The sequence below is a fragment of the Alligator mississippiensis genome, chromosome 4 (assembly GCF_030867095.1).
Source record: "Alligator mississippiensis isolate rAllMis1 chromosome 4, rAllMis1, whole genome shotgun sequence".
In the NCBI taxonomy this organism is placed as follows: Eukaryota; Metazoa; Chordata; order Crocodylia; family Alligatoridae; genus Alligator; species Alligator mississippiensis.
The window spans coordinates 105109197-105130140 of NC_081827.1; the positions used below are offsets into that span (position 1 = coordinate 105109197).

At 43.3% G+C, this 20944-nt stretch overlaps 1 long non-coding RNA gene across 1 annotated transcript in view; it reads right to left on the reverse strand.

Annotated features, from left to right (window-relative positions):
* The window catches only part of LOC109283649 (uncharacterized), a 30119-nt gene extending 18065 nt beyond the window's left edge, over nt 1–12054 (reverse strand). Inside the window, exon 1 of the long non-coding RNA XR_002090908.2 lies at nt 11991–12054. This is a non-coding gene — a long non-coding RNA (uncharacterized LOC109283649). The remainder of the gene's footprint in view (nt 1–11990) is intronic.
* Nucleotides 12055–20944: the final 8890 nt, after the last annotated feature.

A 20944-nucleotide genomic window follows, 5' to 3' on the forward strand; every position in this document is an offset into this window, starting at 1 on the left:
AGGGGCGCCCTCTTGATCTCCAACTCGACCAGACCTGTCCAGCCAGAAGGACCAGCCGGTGACCCCCTTCTGGAAGATAACACCAGGCTGAAAGAAGCCTCAATGACAGACTCCAGAGCTTGTAGGATAGGTATACCTGACTCTGTAGACTGTTACTGTGTGTGGGGGGGGGGACCAGCCTCAAGGTTTATGATTACAGTGTTTCAATCCGCCTAATAAACTATAATTTTAAGAATCCCGAGTTGGACATTTGTAGCCAACACCTTTACTTGTAACATATCCCCATATAATACTAGCATTGGCAGTTTAGTTCAACCCATAGATGAAGCACATTTTAACAGGTCTCTATTAGTCTTTGGTTTGGCTTTTTAGCTCCAAGTGATCTTCTCAGCTTCTCCGCATTCGCAATCCTTATTGGTTCAGTTCTTGTTTGGTTTTCTCATTCATATGTCTCTACTTCTGTGTCATTTTCAATCTCTTCTGTCGTTTCTTGTTGCTTTGATGTTAGCTCTGTTTCCTTTGGTGACTTTTGTGATGCTCCTTCTTTTCTCCCCTTTACAAGCTGCAAGTGTCATCTGTTCCTTCTTAACAACAGTCCTTCCAGTGTAACTACTTTGTAGGATCTGAGAGCTCCTTCACGGGAAACTAGCGCTTTTTGTTTCCACATTTGTCCATTGGAAATAAGCACATACCGTTGTTGTGCAATTATGGTAACTCCCTGGAACCCCGGTCATACTACCATTTTTGTTTGAGTTTGTCAAATTTTTTTTTATGTTTTCACATCTTGCTTTTCATTCGGATGAGCATCATCTGCCAGATTTGGCAACCTGGTTTTGAGTTTCCTGTTAAACAGCATTTCTGCTGGGAACAATCCATCTTTCATGGGTGTTGCCTTGTAATTTAAGAGTACAAGTAAACACTGGTGTGTGAATCTGTAGCTTTTTCACCAATTTCTTCACTATTTTACTCCATTTGCCACCAGATCATTGGGTTGTGAGTATTTAGGACTTGTCGTACTGTAACAGAATCCATATTTGTTTGCAAACTCTTTAAACTCAAGACAGCTGAATTGAGGTCCGTTGTCTGTTCTCACAATTTGTGGAATCCTGTGTGTAGCAAAAATCAATTTGATGCGAGTTATGACATGGTTTGCTGTTGTGTTTTCAAGCAATGCAATTTCAGGATAGTGAGAATAATAATCCAGCACTAATGCATAATTTTTTCCTGCATGTATGAATAAATCAATGCCTACTTGATACCACAGAGTTATGGGCTTCTCCATGACCATCAAGGGCTCTTTTCTTTGCACTAATCTGTAGTTTAGGCATGTTATACAAGCCTTTACAGCATCTTCTATGTCATTATTTATGCTGAACCAGTATAAAGCACCCCTCGCTCTCTTTCTGCATTATTCAATGCTTAGATGCCTCTCACATATTCTGTTTAACATGTCTTTCGTTAGGACTGCTGGAACAACAAGTCATGAGCCTTTGAACAAAATGCCATCCAGTACTGATACCACCTTCCTTAAACTGAGAGTAGGGGCTAGGTATATGTTTTCCAGGCCAACCAGCACAAATAGCTATCACTTTTTGCAATGTAGCTTCTGCAATTAGAGCCCACATTTTCTCTGTGACAGGAATCATTCTTTTAATTAGATTAACATGTACTATGTCTGAGTCTGAAATTGTGTCATTTTCCATTGTCATATGCTCTGGACAATGCATCTGCAATAAGTAGATGCTTTCCTGGCATGTACTGTATGTCCAGATCATACATTTGCAGTTGAAAGAAGAGTCTCTGTAATCTGGGTGGCATATCTGATGACCCTTTCTTTGCTGTAGTTATCAGAGGTTTATGATCAGTTTCAGCTCTCACAGGCTGCCCATAGATGAATATATTAAATTTCTTACAGCTATTTACCAGGGTTAAACTTTTTCTCAATTTATGCATATAGACACCGACTTAGAGTGCCCTAGATGCATATGCTACTGATCTCCAGCTAGCCCCAAGCTTTTGAAGCAAAGCTGCTCCAATGCCTTCTTTAGAAGCATCTGTTGACAACTTAATGGGTCTTCTAGGGTCATAGTATTTCAATACTGAAGCTTTCATTATTTTTTCCTTCAAGTTTTTAAATTCAGCTTCATCTTCAAGTTCCCATATCCACTGAGCGCTCTTTTGTAGGAGTGATCTAAGGTGTTTGGTCTGCTCTGCTAAGTTTGGTAGCTATTTCTCTACAAAACTGATCATTCCCAGCAAACTTTGAACTCCTTCCTGATCTGTAAGGGGTGGCATGTATCTAATGCTTTAACTCTTCCAGGATTGATTTGCACCCCTTTTTCAGTGAGCTTTTCTCCCAGATATGTTATTTCTTTGATCCTGAATGTGCATTTTTGTTTGTTCAGTTTCAAACCTGCTCTGTGAGCTCTTTCTAGTGCCTTTCTTCACCTCAAGTCATGGTCTTCCACAGTACTTCTCCAAACAAACGTATCATGAATATAAATCATAGCTCCATCAAGACCGTCAAACATTTGTTGTACCTTTCCATGAAATATTTCAGATGCAGAACACAGTCCAAAAGGAAACCTATGAAAGCAACACCTTCCGAAGGACATATTGAAGGTACATAATCTAGCGCTATTCTTTTCTAGGGGAACTTGCCAAAACCGAGAAGAGACATCTGAAGTGGAGAAATATACAGCTTCTGCCATGTTGCCAAAAACCTCTTCCCTGATGGGAATGGGAAAACATTCCCTTTTGATGTACCTGTTCATTTGCTTTGGATCCAGACAATCTCAAAGATCCATCTTTTTTTTTTTTTTTTCCTATTATGACCAATGAATAAACACAAGCAGTTGGTTGCTCTACTTTTTCTATTATGTCCATGTTAGCTAATCTATCTAATTCCTTTTTCAGTTTCTTCCTCAGTACAAGGGGAACATTTCTTGGAGCATGTATGGTGACAGTATTTGATTCTCTTAATTCTAGCTTAGTTGACAGTTTCCCTATGCCTTGAAACACATCATAAAATGCTTTTTCTATGCTCTTGCTTTCTAGTCTCTCAATGGCATCCATTCTCTTAATCAAACCTAGAGTTTTACACATTCGTAACCCAATAATTGACACTAGCTTTCCTGGGACTGTTACAAACTGAATTCTTACTTATATTACCCTTGTGTCTAACATGCAGTATACAAACACCCTTGGTTGCAATCATGTTCCCATTATATGTTTTAAGTCTCACTTTCTTATTCTCATAGTACCCAGGTTTAGTTTTCATTTTTTTAAATGTATTCTGGTATTACATTGACCTGTGCCCCTGTATCTACTTTAAAAGTTACCATTAGTCCATAGGTGTCCAGGGTGATTGTCCAATCCACAGAAGAATGAACTTCTTGCATTATGCCAATGAAGAATTCTTCCTTTTCCATGTTGCATACAGCATGCATCTGCTGTTTCTTGTGTGGTGCATTCTGCTCCTTTCTGCAAACTCTTGCAAAGTGAGAGTTACCAAATGCACTGCTTACCAAATGCAGGGCATTGCATGAGTTTGTGGTAACGCCCATAGCATCTGCAGCTGACCATTGTTTCTTCAAGCAATTCTCTTTGGCCTCCACTTGTCGGCTTCATAGTGAGGTCTTCCTTTCTGTATTGTTTGTGTGTTGCCTTTGGTTTTTGCAGTCTTGTAATCTTGTCTCGTTCAGCTTGTTCTGTTTTTCCCTCCAGCTTCTGCAGCCTGGCATTTGTTAGTTCAGCCACTTGGCACATTCTAACTGCCTTTTCCAAATTAAGCTCGGGATCCTCTAGCAGGCTTTTCCTGAGACTTGTATCCCATATACCCAACACTATTTGGTCTCTGATCATAGACTTTTTTTATGTCTCCAAATTTGCATATCTGTCTCAGCAGTCTGAGGTCTTTGACAAACTCCTCTGTTGTCTCACATTCTTTATGTTGTTTCGTGTGGAAATTATAATGTTCAAATGCTTCATTTTGTTTGACTATACAATATTCCTCAAACTTTTTTATTACTGTGCCATAGATTTTCTGCTCTGCTTCTGACAGTTATAGGCTATCATAAAGAGACAGAGCTTCTGGGCTTGCTATATTTAAAAAAAATAGCTACCGTCAGTGAATCTTCCTTCTCTGTAGCTCCACTGGCCATCATATATATGGCGAAGCTCTGCTTAAATTTCTTCCCATTTTCTGTTGCATTGCTGGACAGTTTTAACTCCTCTAGAATTCTGAGATGCTCCTTTTTTTCTTTTTCTTTGCACCCCACTCCTTTTTTTTTCTTCATACCCCACTGGTACCATGTGTAGTTCTCAAAAGATTAAGGAGTTAAGCTTACAGAATGATAAAGCTTGTTTATTCAGAACTGCCTCCAGTTCTGCTGTTCTTTCCTGCCATCACTGGGAAAATATGACAACTTATACATAACACTCTTGAAGGTATCCATTCACAGAAGGCCCAAGGCATCTTTCTGGTGCTAGTATTACAGCCACTATGTTTCTAAGCTTGACAAGTCTGTAACAAGTGGTGTCATACAATTTAGACCCACTAGCTATGTTAATGTCACTGCTCCAACCACTTAGAGAAAACTCTACAGATACCCCTATACCCTGCAAACAACTAAAATTTTGGCTTTGCAAAGTGCACGGCACAAAGTTCCCCTATATACCTTCTGTGTTTTCTTCCTACACACTTACAATAGGACCATGGCTGTATGTTTTGGCCCTTCCACAGCTGCAGGAAGGAGGGGGGGTTCAGATTCCACCCTCAGGAATAAATGAAGTACATTCAGACATTTGTAGCATTGAACCCAAGTGATTATAAAAGGAAAACATTCTCTGTTGAGAAAAGCATCACTGCAGACACAACCAGTATGTGTCATTTAAAACAGTTGCAAATTAAAGAGGACAGAAACATATCTTGAAACCAATTTAATTCATCAGGATGGTTAGTATAGGTTTTAAAACAACAGAAGCTTGGTACTGAACATTCCTGTAGAATTATAGTAAAAGTATTCTGGATGCAGAAAGCTGTTGCATGAATGACAGTTTATATTCTTCTGTGATAAATAAAACCCTAGTATTGTTATAGATATCTGTTATAAATATCTATTGTTATAGATATCTGGTTATGAGACCTGGCTAGGAAATAATTTTTCAAATATTTTCCCTGAATTTTTCTTCCAAATTGTTTTGGTATTATTAAAAAATAAAAACACAAGAACTAAACATTTCACACAAACAAATGCCCACACACACAATCACACACAAACACATACATGCAACCACTAACTATACGGATATTGTTGCAACTGAGTTTTTTGTCACATGCTTGTTTTCTGGCTCCCACTACAATGTACAGACAAAGGAAATCTGGGCCAAACTCCATCTTCAGTTATCTCATGATAAAATGGAGCAAGTGCAATGGATTATAATGGGTTTAACCCAAATTTACATGAGGATAACTGGGAACATATATAGCCTAATTAGGGGCAAACTAATAGGTTAGGTCTGAGCCAAAGAAAGGTGGAGAAAAATAAAAAAAGTGATTTACTACAGAGGTGGAGAAAAATAAAAAGTAATTTACTACAGGGCTGTTGAACTAGCAACCTATGGTACACATGCAGCCCTCCAGGGGTTAAATTGTGGCCCCTACCTGGCTCTCACCTGGCTGCCAATCCCCCATTGCTCCACCTGCAGGAATAGCCAGGATCTCTAGGCTCCCTCTCCCTCTGGCTTCCCGTTTCCTACCACAGTGAGCAAGGTGGTGCAGTGCAGAGCTGGAGTTGGAGGACCCAGGATCCCACAGTGCCCGAGAGGCAGGATGCAGCAGGGGAGCTCATGGACAGGAAGCTTAGGGCAAGAGTGGGCACCTAGATGCAGTGAAGCAGGGTTGGGGGGGGAGCACCCAAACACATGGGCTAGGGACAGACATTCAAAAAACCTGAGCCTGAATTGATTCAATCTTTGCAGGTTAGTCCAAACTGGCTAGGCTAAACCGGTTTGTAACCATACAGACATCCTCTCTGAACTGAAAAAAAATGCAGGCACATGCCTGCAGTGCCTCAGGCTAGAAGCCAGGGGGCGCTAGAGAAGCCCTCCCTCTGCTTTCAGTGCTGAGCTGAGGGGAGGCATGGCCAGGCCCCAGCAGGACACTCTTATTAGGGATTGTGTGTCCCCCCTGCCCGCCCCCTCCTCTCCTGAGCAGCCCATCAGGGAATGTTTATCACCCCTAACACAGTGTTTATTAACCCATTAAGAAAACAAAGCCTCTATCAATTAGTTCAAGATCTTCTTAAACAGCTTTTCAAAGGAAGGACATTAGGCTACCTGTTGGTTAGCTCCAAAAAGCCTGTCTGCCTTTGTTGTCTCCCACAGCCAGGACTGTAGACAGCATGTGGTCTGCTAGCTAATGCTGAGGTATCTGCATAAGGCAGAGGGGTGGGGGAAATAATCCCTGCTTAGCAGGGAGAAAGCAGGCAGATGCCTGCAGTCTCTGCCAGAGCTACAGCCAGGGAGTAGAAGGGAAGGGCCAGCCCTGCTGTGGAGCAGAGAGCCCTGCCCAGCCCAGAGAGCATACCAGGATGCTGGGGAGCCTATTTTTTCTTAAACTAGCAGGGGGTCTGGGACAGACACTGCATAAACCAGTTTGACCCAAATTACTCAAGTCTGATACTATGTTCAACCAGGTTTATCTCAAACCAGTTTCAGCCATTTTCATACTGGTTTATGTGCATGGAACATCTGTTCTGTTACAGGTGTAAACCAGTTTCTGATCACTTAAACCAGTTTATGTGTAATGTCTGTCCCTAGTCATGGGGGAAGGGGGAGGGGGGGCAGGACCAGCAAAGTGCAAGCATCTGGATATGCAGCACAGCAGGGGGTAGGGAGAGTGCCCTGGTGTGCAATACAGCATGAGGAAGAAGGCATGCAATCTGTGGCTCCAGGGGCATGGTCCCCACAAGTGTAGCCCCCATTGGTGTGACCCCTGAGGCATGGGACCTCTGGCCACACAGTTAGACAGCCCCAATTTAGTATATTCATCTAGTACCAATTTAGTATATGGCATGAAATATTGGCTGTTTAAACTCTAATTTTAAAAATTATTAAGATTTTGAACAGAAATTTTAAAATGACTTGCTGGGAAATTTGCAAACTAACTTCAATTTTCATGGTTAACTTCCACTTTTTTGCATATATAAGCCTACACAGGCTAGCAATTTCTACCTTCTTGACTGAAGGTTAGGTCTCCCACAACCATCAAATGTCCTAAATTTTAGACCACTGCTACTCCTACCACTGGCAGTGGAAGGACATGCAATTTTAGGCAAATTTTTAGCAAAGAAAACACGGGAACAGAGGGAAAAATGCTAACCTGGGAGAAGCTGAACAAATTAACGTTTAAGGGCCCATTGTATAAGGGCACAAAAAAAGAGGCACTTTGAAGTTTTTAAAAATCTTCAGAAAATAGACAGGAAAATGACAGCTTAGGGGTAAGAACTCATATGGATAAGAAGAATGTTTCTAAATCAACTTCATGCATAACTAAAGCTTAGAACTGCTGGGAGTTTTGAAAAGAAATGCATACTTCAGTTTACTGGATCACAGAAATGGCAATGGCTCAGCAGACTAATGATCCATTAAATCTCAGATCCTTCCTAATACTTGCCAATGCTTTGGAAGGTTTAATCCCTCTGCATTCATAGAATCATAGGGCTGGAAGGGGCCCCAAAGGATCATCAGGTCCAGCCCCCTGCATAAGCAGGAAAGACATCTGGAGTCAGACAACCCCAGCCAGGTGACCTCTAGAGAAGACTTAAAATCACTTAACATATCAGTTTGAAGGCAGCAAAAAGAAAAAAAAATATTCTCCTCGGTCTGGAGCAGTATGTCATTATAACAATTGAAATTCAAATTTGGATTCAAACCAACTGTTGTAGGCCTAAATTTATGGTGACCTTCACTATCAGGGAAAAAAAACAAACCAGGAACCAACCTCAGTCTTTTTAGTGCTAAAGAAAAAGAACACTGTTTTTATCCAACAGTTGGGTGGAATGACACAACGGGCACATCTACACAAGATGCTAACTTCCTAATACTGTAATACTGAGCAGTAGCATACTGGAAAAAGTATCATAGGAAAGCATTTTGTTTCTGCTACAACCCATCTCTTAGGGTAGATCATCCTGACCCTCAGGTTTGATACCCGTGCCATGTTATTCCACCAAGAAAAACTGAAGGTGGCTTACTGCATACATTGGGAAGATTACACAATTATACATAGTCCCAACTCAAGTAAAACATACTTAATTTCAATGGGAATTTACCAGAGGAAGGAGTGGAGCACCATGCCTACACAGCTAATCCACGATGTAAAACTGACTAAAATATTAGACTTCGTAACATATAGACCGTCTATAAACTCACTAGGGGGGACCAGAAGAGTTTGGGGGAGACCTTGTTTCCCCTAGCAACCCCCGGGATAACAAGGAATAATGGCCACAAGTTGTTGGAGAGTAGGTTTAGATTAGACATCCATAGGAACTACTTCACAGTTAGGGCGGCTAGGATCTGGAACCAACTTCCAAGGGAAGTGGTGCTGGCTCCTACCCTGGGGGTCTTCAAGAAGCGGCTCGATGCCTACCTGGCTGGGGTCACTTGAGCCCAGTTTCCCTCCTGCCCAGGCAGGGGGTCGGACTTGAAGATCTATGAGGTCCCTTCTGACCCCTACTTCTATGATTCTATGATAATATGACAAAGAGTGTTCCAGGTTAATTACATGTTATGCAATGCTAGCTTTGACATTACTGACTGTAATACAGTCATAAGGTTACTCTTCAAGATACAGTGAGTGGTACTTTACAACCATAACATTAATGTGTATATAAACAGCACTTTTCTATAATGTAATAGAAATGCCCTTTTTCTTTAAAACAGGGACAGCCTGAAGATGTGAGGCTTTGGTGGCATTCAGTGGTTTAGGGTTTCAGCAGCAGTCACTTTTCCCTACTGCTGTGGGCAAAAGCCCTAGCTGTGGGTTTCCTGTGCTGCTGCAGAGAAAAGCAACAGTGGCAGGGTACTAGCACCTGCCAGTCCACCTGCCTCTGACAGAACTGAGTCACTCCAGCCTGCAAACTAAAAAGGTTACCAACTACTGCTTTAAAACACCAAAGTGATAATAGAAAGTTGCAATTATTTCTTTTCTTTGAATTAAACTTCATTTCATTTTTATTAGATGTACTTTAAAAAGTATGTTTGCCTTTTGGCCATTTTTTCGATGTTTTGAAAGGAGTTTTAAATGACATAACATTCAGTACTGGGGTTTTATACCACCAGTATTTATTCTCTTCATACTCATAGCAACACTTGCATATACCTTTGTAACTTCGCTGATTTCAGCAGTTAGACCCAACTTACACTAGTGCAATTAGGACAAGAATCCAGCTCTGAAAGATCTGTCTTTCCAGTTTAAGTGTTTATGTATATAGAAAATCCATCACTAGAGGTATTAGTTTACCAGCATTAATGGGACCTAAGGGCATTGATACATGCACCTTTTCGTGCTGTAACACGCCAGAGATCGGCACTTTGGAGCAGACTTGATTAATCAATGTGTTTTTGTTCAAAAGCGCACCGCCACCATTTTCCCAGTGCTGGCATGCATTTCTCTGTTGATACAAATGCACACGATGCAGCGCACTTTCAAAAGCGCCTGGCATTGCATCTCTCACACATCTAAAAATGTCCTAAAATACCTTTTTATTCACACACTGGGTGGTTCTAACCTTGAGCTTTTAACCCAGTTTAACTGTTCAGCTACCACATTTGTAAATGCTTTGAGAGTTAGCCAGCAAGGTTCTTTGGGTAGATGTGCTATCTTTTATTAGACCAACTAAACAGATGGAAAAGTTCTTTGCAAGCTTTCGGGCACAAACACCCTTCCTCAGGCATAGGGAGACTCTGCTAGTGTTATCTGTTACGTATTGTGAGTTAGCTAACACTTTTTCAAATGACAGCCTGTTTGGGTTTTCCCGTTTCTGTCCTGGAACAAATGTTTGTGACGCATCTGGACACTGACAAAAAAATTTGCTAATTCAAGTTAACTGGCAATTAGCTGACTTAAATGAAAATAGCCTAGACCAGGGCTTGGCAACCTACTACCTGCGAGCTATATCCAGCCCACAAAGAAACTGGATCCAGCCTATGATGGATGTGAAATGCGTTTACCAGTCACTAGCTTGATGTAATTCCCATCTGCATGCACTTGTAGCAGTTGTAAATTAGAGTGACTTCTAGTGACTGCAGTTTACAGAATCACTTATAGCAGGTCTCAGTGATACAAGTGAAATTATACTGTTAGAACTTGAGTAGTGACAAGACCTCTGATGTATTCACATTCACTTCACTCACTGATATAAGCAGGACTCGCACAAGCTTTAATGGGAGAACAGACCCCTAAAACAATGAACATATAGTCTGAGGATTTAATGAGAAGACCAGCAAGTACTTCACACAAACTCAACTACAATCAGCTCAGAGAATGAAGGGTCAATATAATTCATGCTCAGAATTACACACTCACACTTCTGTAAATCAGAAGCCATTGAAGTCAATATAGATGACTCAATGTAAATCTAGTGAAACTGAGAGCAGAACCAGCTGCAATATTTTTCTAATTGAATCTATCTCCACTTTGGTAAATGGTTTCAAGCAATTACAGATGTCCTAACAACAAATAAAAGTGAATGGGGGGGAGGGGGGGAATTAGAGTGCTTCGATAAGTAGCTCAATGTTTGCCAAATGTTTTAAAGGTGAAGGGGAGGAAGGGCTATGTCAGCAGAAACAACCACAAACAGCAAATCTAGTCTCAAAATAACAACAATCAATCCACTGATACAGTTAGATGGATGCATTATTAATGCAGAATGCACAAAGGAAACCTCAATGTAGGCACAAGAGCCAGCTTCTTAGACAAGCAGGAGGTAGAGGAGGGTTCAAGAAGTTATTACAAAAGTGGCATTCCTAGCCTCTGAGGGAAGTGAAGAGGGTGGAGATTACACCCCAGACTTGAAGGCTACCTGAGACACTGAACTGTCACTGACCGTGTCTCTAGAAAGGCAGATGCTTTCTGCAGGTGATCTAAAGACCACTGCAGTCAATACAGTGACTTGCGTTGACATCCAAGGGCTACAGATCAGGTTTTTTATGAAGGGAAACCAGAATATTGCTGGGGATAAAAATGCCGTTCAGACTGAGATGAATGTAAAAACACAGATCTTCGTCATCCCCAGGCTGTGTCCGAGACTCTAAAAACAAAAGTGCAATTGTCCCATGAACCGGGCAAAAAAACCCAAAAAACCCTTGGGGCTCCAGCCACCAAACACAGAAAGACTTGACTGCAGGGAAACCCGGAGCTTATCTACAAGCCAGCTACAGATGACACCACACCCAACACTCCTCATGCAGCCTACAGATATATATATATATCTTCTGCTTTTTTCCTTAAATCTTCAGACCTGGGCCTCGTACAGGTGCGGGCTTCGGTCGTGGGAAGGCATCATCTTCCCAGTGCCCTGCCTCGCATGGGGACCTTTACACAGCAGACTCTGCAAAACACATCCTGGATAGCTCCCGCCTCTGCCCCGCTATTCGGAAGGGATTTGGGAAGCCCGGGAACAAGCGCTAGCTTAAACAAACCAGAGAGAGCACGCGAGGGAGAGCACGATCCCCTTTCTGGCAGGATAAAGGCAGCAGGGGGCATCCCCCCCACAGCCCAGCGCCGGGGCCGTTCTCCCTCCTGCCCCGGCCAAGGGAAAGCGAGTGTCCATGCAGTTGTAGAGCCGGGCCAGCTCCCCTCCTTCCCGGCGAGGACAGCTGCTTCGCCTTGACTCTGCCCTTTCTCAAGCCCCCGTCTCCCCCCTCCCTGCACTGATGCTGCCCCCTCCCCAGCCCCAGCAGCACCTGCCCCTGCCCCTACCTACCTCTGCCGCCCGCGCTGGTGGCCGTGGAGTTCCCGCAGCCCATGGCGGGCGGGCGGGCGGGCGGGGGCGGGGGAGGGGGAGCGGGATGCCGCGGGCCGCCCGGCGGCTAAAGCACCGCGCTCCTCTCCCAGCAATCCCCGCCCATCGCCTAGGAAACAGCCGAGGCCCAATCAGCGAGGCCGGCACCTGGGGCCGCCCTTCCCACTGGCCGGCGCGGCGCGAGCGGGACTTCAAGCGCAGGAGCGCCCGCGCCCGCGCCCGCTTTGAGGAGCTCCTTTGTAGCCCCCCGACCCTGCTGGCACCTGGCTTCACGAGGTGCGGGGGACATGGAGGTTCCCCTACACCCTTTCTCAAGACAAAGAACTTTCCCCCAGCTCTTGGCTGGGTCTAATCAAAGACCCCACCGAAAACCCCTGCCTGCCGACTACCTCCTGGGCTTCCTGCCCACAGGCTTACAATAGGAACGTGGCTGAGCGTTGTGGCCCCTCCACAGCTGCAGGAAGGCGGGGTGGCGGCGACAAGGGGGTCAGATTTGAGTGGCAGGGGTTTGTTCCCCCCTTGGCTGGGGGCGCCTGCCCCTCCACCTGCGTCCCACAGGTTGAGTCACTCCAGCCTGCAGCCTAGGAAGGTCGCCAGCTGCTGCATTAAAATACCAGTTATAAAAGAAAGTTGCAATTCTTTCCTTTCTTTGAATGCAACTTCATGTCAGTTCCATGAGCTCTACTTTAAAAAGCACCTTTGCCTTTTGGCCGTCCCTTTGAAAACCCCTTTCCAAACATACCCAGTGACATCAGCTTCAATACTAGACGTTTTATACCTTTGCCTTATGGCCGTTCTTTGGGATATGTCTGGAAAGGAGTTTTCAATGGCATCAGTTTCAGTACTAGGGGTTTTACGCTGCCAGTATGTATTCGCTTCTCACTCATAGGCCACTTGCAGCCCTTTGTACCTGGTGTCCCTTCTGGCGCCGAGCTGTGTGGGAATGCAGATGTGGCAGGCAGGGGAGATGCTGGAGGGCACCAGCCCTCCCTCTCCCACCCCACTCAAGGGGAGAAAAGGGTGGCAGCCTGTGGTTCAACGTTTCCCTCCATCTAGGCAGATGGGTTGCTTGTAACCCTCCCCACCCCACCCCCGTTATCCCTGCCACCCCACTTCCCAAAACATGCAGCACACAACCTGACACGGGACAAAGAGACAGCCTTAATAGACAAGGCGCAGGAGAGATGAGATGCCTGGAGAGTCTTCTATCTGCTAAGAAAAGCCTAAGGGAAAAACAGAATAAGCCAACAAACATACCCCACAGATTGCTTAGCTGTCATCAGTAAGGTTCAGGCCCTTTCAGCTAAATCTATACACTGGAGTACATGATACACACAGCTTTCAGGCAACTGCCCTCAGATCATATTCAGTTATCAATGTGTGTGCGCAATCTTCTAGGTATCTAGACTTCCAGTCCATATCCCTCAGTGCAGCTTCCAGGGTCTACGTTGAGCCTTTGTCCTCACCTGAGAGAGACCTTCAGAGAACTGGTGTCCTTTCTCTGAACACTTTTCCCATTTCTTTCATGCACTGGTGGACACATTTTGAGGTAAATTAAAATATACAGATGCATTTACATTTGAGTTTGCAGAACACAAAGTAACTTCCTACATGCTACCAATATAAACTATGAGTCAACTTGTTCCACAGTATGCCCCAGTCCATCTTTCCTTCAGTGCAGACTGGGCATGTAGAACTTCAAGTCAAGTCAAAATAATGACTAGCGTCATGAAGAATACAAAATCCAACTTAACATTATAAGTTTTGTTTCCTTCAGTAGTTCTCTTCTAACTGTTTCACACATACCTGAAATCCTCTTCGGTTGATTAAAAGTAGGTATTTACTTCCTAAACCAGTATCAGGCAATACCAGAAACCTACAAAGTGCATTTGTACCATTTCCAAGTGACTTCTTTATTCCCACAATCTGTAGTGGTCCCACTGGAGTTCTATTTTTTCAGCTACTTGGCTTTTCTTCTGTCCAGGGCAGGTGAATATTTTCAAAATATGTACTGTAGCCTTATTGTTACATAATCCTTTAAATTAATTTAAAGTCAGAATATAATAGCAACAGCCATTTGCACTGGGCAAACACACTAGCTGGTATAGTATAACATATCAGTATAGATGTGGTGTGCAATGCTTCCTTTTCAGGGCTTAGAAGCAGGCTTCAGAGTCATCATCCAAAAAAAACAGCAAGGAACTGTTATCTGAATGTCAGACATGGGTAGCTTTGCCATCAGTGTTTTCTATATAATGACAAGAATCAAAAACCTGTTTCCAGGTCTTTAGCTACCAGCCAGAATTGCAGAGTAAGACATCACTAACAGAAAAGATCTTCATAGAAGCACAGTAGAAAGCATATAACAATAAAATATTTCACCCTTACATCTCCAATACAGAGATTTTCTGAGACCCAGTAATATTTTTTTAAATAAATGCCCAGTCTGAGATTCTGTATGCCAGGCCTTAGCCCAAAGTGATTTTTTATGACAGAATAAGTCCTCAGGGGGAAAACACTGAAAGGAAAGTAAGTCTGAACTATAGGTTACTTAATATTCACAGGGTTAATGAATAAGTAAATAATATCCAGGGGCAGTTTTGCATCAGGGGATGCAAAAAAGACACCCAATGGAGTAGTCAACATTTTTTTTTAATAATCTGCTGAATATGGCATAAAGCATAACTGCTGAATACAGAAGAACAAGGCATTTCTTCACACATTAAAAATGATGAGAGGTGGCTTTTGGGGAGAAATCTGATGTAGACTTCCTTGCACTATGTTGTTCCCCTGCCCACATAAGAAACAGTACTGAACCAACCTACGACCTACTGGGACACTTTTGGGAACAGTAGTCCAGTCTCTAGGAAGACTGGGTATCTCCATCCTAGTTCTGGTCTCCCACTGTTTCCCCAAACTCCATGGATTCATAGCCACACACAAACAGGATCCTGAAGATCAAATAACATTAAAATTAAATTATTTTATTTTTAATTCAAGCAGGAGAAATAGGCAAAGATGCGACAAGGTGAAAGGAGACTGCACAAGATAAAAGGAGATGGAAGGCTGTGGTTACAGCAATATAGGCCCCCAAGGCCTGAGAGAGAGAGGGAAGAATTTAAAAAGGAAATACGTGTGTGTACACCTCTCAAAAATCTCTCATTTCAAAAGACAATTCTATTTTATCCCAATGTATCTATGTTCCACACAAATTTGGTGTTCCCCTCCATTTCATTGTTGAAAGTGATTTATAGCAAAATCAAATACTCTTTTTTAAAAAAAAATCTGTTCCAAGTAACTAAAGGAATGACACTTCGTGAATTTTATTTTGTCTGCTTTCACATACCTCATGCGCCACATTTGGCTTCAGAAGACATAGAGCTGGTCCACAGATATAACTGCAAAGTTTCCAGTGACTTCACTGAGAATTTCAAAAAGATTACAGTAGAGGTCCACTGATACATAGGTCCAATATCAGATCAGCACTGATATAAAGAAAATTAACTGTATTAGAAATTGGCCTGATGTGGCCAATAATTTGACCAATAAATACCCGTGCATATGCGGCTGCAGCGCAACACATAAGCAGTGAGGAGCACAGCTCAGCAGCTTGGAGAGCTGCACCCAGCTAGTAAGTCTGTTGTGGTGAAATGAGATGGGCGAGTGAAGAGGTGTGGGATGCGCAGATCAAGGCCCACAGGGGGAGGGAGGGAGTGGGGCTGGGGAAGGTGCTGCCCAACTGGGGCGGGACAGGGTGGGTGCAAGACAGAGCCATGGCTTGTTTGGAGGATGCAGGGGGGGGGGTGGCTCCCGCCACTGCATGCATCCTGGGAAGGCATGGGGGATTGCAGGGGGGGCCCAGATTTGCACAAAGCACGAGCAGGGTGGGCTGCCGCTGCAGGCTGGGGCCAGGGCTGCACTTGGGGTGGGCGGCAGCAGCAATGAAAAGGGGAGCTATGGCAAATTTTGGGGTGGCTGCAGCCACCCCTATAGCCCCCATCCCAGTGCTGCCACTGCCCACCCAAAGCGCAGCCTGGCCCAGCCCCCACCAGGAAGAGCTCAGCACAGCCCTGGCCCCAGCCCACAGCTGCAGCCCACCCCATGCACAGATCTGGGGGCATGCCCTGCCCCCTCCATGCCCTCCTGAGGTGCGCGCAGCAGTGAAAGCCACACCCCATCCCACCCCCGTTCCCCCTGCACAAGCTGTCCCTCTGTCCTGCATCCCTCCCCCCCATTTCTGGGCAGGGCCTGCCCCAGTCGCTGCCCCAGCTCCATTCCCTCCTTCACCACTGGGCCTCGATCTGCCACCCCCACACCCTTCCCTCCCCTTCCAACACAGACTTACCAGCTGGACGCAGCTTTTCAAGGTGCCAGGCTGCATATTGGAAATCAGATTGGTATTGGCCGATATACCTCCTTAAAAATCGGCTATCAGTATTGACTCCCAAAATCTCTATCAGTGAAGTCCCAGATTACAGAGGAAATAACTTAGTTTTTCTTTCCCTTAATTGAAACTGAAATTGACTGAATTAAAGCGACAGTCAGGTGATAGATCCTCAGTACATGAGATCAAAAAAAGTTACCAAGATAAGCACACTTGTAAAGTCTACTGCTTTCTCTTTTTCTACTGGCTCAGTAGAAAACCTAGCCAGTCTTCAGCTGGTGCCTGTGTGGGCTGTAGACTTAGTAAAAGGATTTTAAATGACCCTAGAGAGATGTGTGTGCTTAAGAAATAGTCCCTCGTAGCATAAGAATGTTTAAAAGCCTATTACTTACCTTGCTTCTCTCTTAATTTAAACTATCCACATAGAGAACCCTATGCATTCTTCCTCGACATTATGCCAAAACATGATTCTAATGGTTTGTGCCTCAGTTTATGCAAGTATACAAAATACATGCAAATTTATATTAGACTCTTTTTCTTCTCTTAAAGGATGTTTGCAGATACAGATGTTCTCAAATATATAGTGTCCCTGAACAATCTTACTCCTTCACCAGCACTTGATATCCAGGGATTAATCTTCCCTAAAGGAAGCTTACAAGTGTAGTTCAATTCAAGCAAAACTTTCCTGCCTTAATTGCTCTATAAATATATTTGGAGCAAAATGTAACCATCTTAAATGTGTGATTCGTGTTGGGTTCTCAATTCTAGTATTTCAGGGTTCAACTACTAGCTAACTGAGCATCCAAACTTAAACCTGGGTTGGTTTTAAATTTCTTCAGTGGCATTCTGATGGTATGGTTAGCAAGCCCGAATTACTAATGCTGGGTCAGTCAGCCACTTAACATTATCATTTTTATATTTTTTTTTTTTTTTTATTTTGTGACTATTCAGCCATTAACTTCCATATAAGTGTGAAGGGGATAGTTTTGTTAGGGAAGAGGCTTCAGTCTATCCCCTTAGTGCAAGCAGAGAAAGTCACAGTAGAGCCAACTTGAAGTGCTTGTTTCTTTAGGGAAATAAAATCCTATGTAATTAGAAGTACAAGGTTTTATCTTTTTTTATAAAAGCTCTATATCACAATATTAGTAGCTAAGGTTATCAAGACCTGATTATTACGTAATCCTTACTCATGTGAAAAGTTGCCACTGCCAAATAGTTCTACTGAAGTCAATGGAGTTTCCTAGACAAGTAATGAATTCTCACCTAAATAAGAGCTGTGTGACCAGGTCCTCAGTCTTTAACTTAAGAAATGCTGTTGTGATGGCAGTAGCTGTATCAGTCATTTAGTGACAGGAACTGATACCAAGTTTTGCACATTAACAATGTCCTGGATAATTTTCAGAAACCCCACTGTCATTCTTAAGGCCACCTTCCATTTTTAATAAAAACAAAAACAAAATCTTTCAAAAATTGGAAAGCGATTGCACAAGCAGAACCCAAACAAAAACAAATCAGTAACAAAAATGAGTTTGAAAAATAGCCCCAAGTTTTTATAATGATGATGATAAACATTTATATTGCAGCACACCAGTTGGGAGCCACTTTGTGCTAGGGACAGTACCAACATATAATAAATAACAAACCTTGCTCCAAACAGCTTATAATCAAAAAAGACAAGACAGAACTGAAGGCCAAGGCAAACCAGCCGCAGGGGGTTGGAAGCAGTGAGACAGAGTAACAAATTCAAAGGACATGCTTAATTTTCAGTCAGTCAGTATAAATTATCATCATTTGTCACTGCCCAGGGGTTATTAGATGTAGTTAACCCCCTCCAAAATACTTCAACTAGAAAAAGATTTTAAACTGAACTTTAGGAACTAAATTGTGTTAATAGCCCTTAACTCTAGGAGGCCATGCAAAGCCACCATGCCACAAGGGAGCATGAAAATTGCTGTATCATTAATCAGGGTGTTTCATAAGCTCTTCTTTGTATGTCCAGTTTGCCCTGCTTGCTGGCAACAAGAGAGAGAGGATCCATAGGCCTCTGAATGCATGTCCTCCCCTCACTCACTTTCTTGTCCTTGTGGGATGCAGTGCTTCTAGTCAAAGGATCTCAGCAGTAGCCCTTCACTATTCCATTGAATTGCTGGGCTGCAATTCTGGACAATCTTCTACTGAGCAGTCATACAAAATCTAGCTGCAGTTTAGCTTTAAATGATTTATTCGCCCTTCTTTAAAATTGTAACGTAATAAGATAGCACCAAACTGCAAAAATAGATAGAACCCAACAGAAAAATCTACCTGTTCTCTCCTCCACAATAAGAAAGCAGACTGCTTTTGAATATTGTTTTAACAAAATAGATTAATAAATAGAAAGGGGATGCCAGATCTTTTATAGAAAAAACAACATTAACATCATTACCTCATTGGCTCAAAAATGGCTCATTAAAGCCAATTTAAAACACTTCTTTTTTTTCTTTTTAGTTGCTCTCTTTTGAAAAAGGCAAGAATTGTTCTCTTTTGAAAGAGAAAGTCAGGAAGCCAATAGGATTTTCCTTTTGTAAAGGTAGGAAATCTTTAACCTGAGCAGCCTGTTACTGCTCCCACTGAATCAGAGATAAAATTCCCATTGTTGAGCCAAACTTTAACCTAGTCTGAAGCAGAAATGGGTTTACACTAGCTGAGGACCTGGTCATTGAATTCAGCGAGACAGTACCAGTCCCTAAAATGCCTTGCAGAAACTAAGAAGCAATCCTGTGGTCAGCATTGAACAGATAAGGCAGCATTTTCATTACTAGCCCCAAAGAGCCATGGACAAACGTTCAAGTATAATGCTACAAAAGCCTCAGCACTTTACAGAGCATCAAAAACATAGCCTTATCAGAGGTGTACATACATTCACAGCCCCTTGGATGGAACACTACAAAAATTGCTGTAAAGGCATGCTGTTGAGCCAGGATTTGGTAAAGAGTGCTTCTGTATTCTGCCAGCCTCCAGAGTTGTCTGTCAGGGAGCCCGAACACTAACAGCCTTCCTTTCCCAGCTGGAGAGTGAGGGACCAGTTGACTGTCAATGAGCCCACCATTGGGCACTGGTGCCTGTCACTGTCCCCATGGCACCAGCAGCCATCTTTGCTTCTGCCACCACTGTGACAACAGCACCAGTTTCTGCCACCATGGTGGCAGCAGCAGGGATCCCAAGTAAATTTGCTGTGTTCTAGGCCAGCAATAGGCCCTCTGACAGCTTGCCGCAGTGAGCAACCGACTGCTGCCCCTCTCCTTCCCCAACTTGGACAGTGGGAGGGGGGAAAGAGCAATGCACTGTGGGATGCTGGGGGACCAAGAGACCTCCTGTAGCACTACATGTAATTAGACATGTTACTCATGACGCTAAAAACGTAGTGCCACAGAGAAGTTCCTGTTTCAAGCAGGAACATTCTGTAGCATTTCCATGATTTTTGTAGCGCTACAGGGGGCATACACATCTGTTCATTCAGCTTCTTTATAGCTACAAGCTATAGCTTAAAGCTTTATAGCGGTATCTGTCCATGGCCCTAGACTCCTCTCCAGTCAGTAAATCAGCACTTACTGATTGCCTGAAGAAACTAGCAATTTGAAGTTCCTGTCAGTTAAAGTACTTGCCTTTTTTCAAACATCTGAAAAGGTTCAAAATGAACAGTAATAAATTTGGCAAGAGTTTTGACAAAACTTGATCACTGTGTTTAATATCCAAAAATCTTGCATTTTAAAGGCCAAACTTCTTGGGCTGTAATTGTTAGCTGTTTTGCAAGCAAACAAGCAAGGTCAGGAATAAACTTTCCAGAGCTTAGATCAGCAAAAGTACAAAGCAGGTACCAGAGGGGTAACTGGCAAGGTTTGTGCCCTGGGCTAGTGTTTACCAATAGCTATTCCCCATTATTAGAAATAGCTGCTACCATTAGGAGGCGGGGGTAGTGTGTGGCAGGGGTGGAGAAAGGAGATGCTGCTGCTGCAGGGGAGCTTACCTTCTCCCACCTCCCTACTGCTGCTCCCCCCTGCTCTGAATACTATTTATTGTCATCACCTGCAGCAAGTGGCAACAGTAAATTCAGCAGAAATAAAAGAGGCTGAGGAAGAAGTATGGGGACAAGGCAGACTGTTGCCAACTTCTGGGAAATACTGGATTCTTCGGTGAGAAAGGCAAGACTCCCAAGGTGGCCTCTATTCTGAAGTCCCCTCTAAGGTGGCACCCAGGGCTTGTGCCCCATTCGCCAACTCCTAGTATTATGATATTGGTAGGTGCAAGAAAGAAAATCCTTCTCCAACCCTGATGTTCACAGATCAGTGTTTTTGCTGTGACTGACTGACCAGACATACATTGACATTTCTAAGATTTAGTGTGTAAGCTGGCAGACAAGCTGGCAAAGAATTAAGAATTTGCCTGGAGATCTTGGGAACTACCCACTTGCAGAAATATTTTTATGCTAAAGCCAGAAAGATGATTCAGTGTGAGCCGTGGTCCTCATGCTCTCATTGAGTTAATGAAAGTTTTA